Source organism: Anthonomus grandis, chromosome 8 (genome assembly GCF_022605725.1).
Source record: "Anthonomus grandis grandis chromosome 8, icAntGran1.3, whole genome shotgun sequence".
NCBI classification, from domain to species: Eukaryota; Metazoa; Arthropoda; class Insecta; order Coleoptera; family Curculionidae; genus Anthonomus; species Anthonomus grandis.
Genome location: NC_065553.1, coordinates 9503251 through 9506507, shown reverse-complemented (window position 1 = coordinate 9506507; position 3257 = coordinate 9503251). Strand labels below are relative to the sequence as shown.

Sequence of the window (3257 nt, the reverse complement as noted above, 5' to 3'; positions counted from 1 at the left end):
TGTATTCTCATTGTATCTAATAAAAAGAGAAGAAAAAAAGGAATAGTGCAAGAGAGATTAATACTAGGGATCTTAGACAGGGTCACACGCTTCTCGTCCTGGAGCAAATGCAGGACATTTTTTAAAAGACAACATAGGGAAGCTCGGTTAGGTAGGTAAACAATAGGGAAACTATATTAGTAATATGCAAGTAATACTTAAAAATTCATATAGGTATTAGCAATATATTCGTAGATAATTGTGCAGAAATGTAACATATTCTGTACTTAAATGTTATTAATAATATTCTTTTTAATGTCATATCTGATGATATCAAGCCATCAACGAATAGCTCATTCTCCAGTCATTATCATTTTTATTTTTTTTTTAATACAAGTTTCTTTAACATTAAATATGACGAATTTGCCTCAGATCAAATCTTAGTTTTAAATAATAATTAGATCTTAGTACAATCAAATACAGGAGGAAACTAAACACACCTTAATTTGCTGCAGTTACGACAATTAAGCTATTTCCAAATTAAAATCGTTATTCCACTTGACAAGAAATTATGCAGGTCAAACCGGAGCTTTGCAGCTAGTGAGTCAGTGGGAATATAGTTGCGTCCTAGGTCATAAAACACCTAATTGTCCTAGTTTTTTCTTTTCTCCCTGACAGACCCAACTTTCATTTCCCATTTTCTCATTTCAGTCCTCCCCCTACTGTCGTTAGAATGTTTTATCAATACCAGTGGCTTCAAAATTATTTTAAGTATCTGAGAAATAATCGAAGTTCGATTAGTTAAAAATTTTAAAAATAGGCCATGTTTAATTTCTGATCATGCTGTTCCCTTTTAAATTTACTGTCTATCCTATGGACATTTAAAAATGATCCAAATGGTGTCCAATGGATATCCAATAGACAGTCGAACGACACACTCTTGGACGTCCTTTTAGAATCCATTATTTATCCCATAATGGACACTTATTTGGACCAGTTTTGGACACGTTTTCTTCATGGATCCTAAAGTGATAAAATTCTCTTAAGTGGGTTTTCGTATTAAAGAACATATAGCCAAAATAAATTTATTCGCACGTCGAAGATATTTTCTGATGGTTGTCTCCATTAACCTTTCTGACTGCCCCACTTTGGTGTTCGGAAGCAGCTGCAAAAAAAACTTGGAATATTGATTACGATTGATTTGATTAATATTGAAATATCGACATAGGAGGGGAAGTATACCTGAAAAATAAAAAATCCCAAATTTTGGAGGTCGATATCTTGGCTTCTATTTGCACTATTGGGAAAATTCCAACAGTTTTTACTTAGTTTCGTCCTTCTGATTCCAACCAGATTATCTGCAAGGTCGTAGCTCTCATATTAACCGAGATATCGCATTTTGAGCTCAAAAACGTGGTCAAAAAATGATTTTTTCGTAATGTTCAAAGTGCTCTCATTCCCTTAGTTCTGATCGAATCCCGTTATAACCCGGTGTTTTCGTGATGTAGGTGATAAGATTAAGCCAAAATTAAATTTTTAAATCAATGTTTGGTGGAAAAATTTGATACCGTATACCTGAAAAATGAAAAATCCTAAACTTTGCAGGTCGATATCTCGGCTTCTCGACTATTATAATTCCAACGGTTTTGACTTAGTTTCGTCCTTTTGAATCCAACAGCCTGTGTCCTTTCAATGTTCTAAGGTCTGTGTAATAGTAATACACGTGGATGTCCAAAATCGGCTATCCATTGGATATCTATTTTTTGTACTTGAACATAGTGGATAACGACTGGACTTACGCTATATTTTCAAAACAAATAAGAATTACATAAGAACATATGGGTTTTTTAAAATAATTTGCACGCATATTACTCACCTGGTGTTTGGTGGCTGGTGCGTTCTTCCCGATTCATCCTATGTATATATAGCTCGGTGGATTAGAACATTATTATTTAATTGCTAATGCTAAATAAAATTAAGGAATGTTACCAAATGCCTAAACATTACCGCTATAAAAATTAAGGACCCAAAAATAATCAAACGTTTCATGTGGATTAATCAAACTACGCTTAGAGGACTTTACCTGAAATATATTGCTCCATCTGCTTTTTATTAGGCTAACTAACTTTCACCTCTTGGCTATAAAATCATATAACAGAACCTGCATTACCATCGAGGCATCGAAATAAGTAAAAATCTAATAGATGGCACTGGTGTAACTAAATTTAAAGTAAACTCCGTTTATATAACGAATATACCTCTCATTTCATTTTAGTTAAGGTTTCTTAATAATTTTACAGCTGTGATATATTGATTTTGTTTCAGATATGAATCATTATGTTGTACATATTAATATCACTTTTGGATAACTTGGTATTAAAACTTTCGACTTTTGAGGAATAAAATATATTGGTAAACTTGAAATTATGGAAGAATCATTTGAGCCTTTTATATTTAAAAATACCATATATTTTATCTTTTATTTTGACATTTCGAGTAATTTGTTTATTTTTCTATTTCACCTTTGTATAGATTGTTGGTTCAAAAAGTAAAGACACTTGATACTAGAGAATAATATGATTATGATTGTTTAAATACAAAAAAACATAATACAAGTAATATAATCTGCAATTCATTATCAGTTTTTTTTTGTGAAATTAACTAGAAAAAGCAACACATAGAGCTCCATACAAATATTAATATACTCATACATCTGGATACTTTGGTGAAAGTTCTTAAATTAAATTTCGATGAAACATATTAAAGCAAGATTTCTACCAAAATTTTGTCATAGATCATACTGTAGAAGCAGAAACTGAGAACCTCTAACCTCCCTACATAATGAGGCGGGGGTGTAAAAGATTGAAATAGTACCTCTCTGAAATAAAACTCTAGGGTTCACCAGTTCCTCAAGTACTTTATACGCTCCAGTAGAAGTTTGGAGTTCCTGTACGCATTTTAACACAGCGAATACCACATTTAAAATGAGAAATCGATGAATCCTAAAAATTCGAAGATAAATAAGTATATAGCAAAAAGACATCGTAAAAATTCCTCTTTTTAAAGAAACACATACAATCTAATCAAACAATATTTAAAGTTGTACAACAGAAAATCATGATTTTGCCAATGAGGGTTTGTTAAATTATTTAGAGATGGATAAATGGCAAACAATATAATTAACAATTGTTCCTAGAGCTACAATTTTAATATCAAGATATGAGCTCTGTAACAATTGAAGAAAATTTAAAATTTAAGGGAGATTTCTCCCTCTATTT

At 31.5% G+C, this 3257-nt stretch overlaps 1 long non-coding RNA gene across 1 annotated transcript; it reads right to left on the bottom strand.

Annotated features, from left to right (window-relative positions):
• Positions 1-412: 412 nt before the first annotated feature.
• Positions 413-1978, bottom strand: LOC126739738 (uncharacterized). Its single transcript, XR_007661697.1, has 3 exons — positions 1856-1978; positions 1222-1779; positions 413-1144 (listed from the first exon to the last, which is right to left on the bottom strand). It is a non-coding gene; the product is annotated as an uncharacterized LOC126739738 (long non-coding RNA).
• Positions 1979-3257: the final 1279 nt, after the last annotated feature.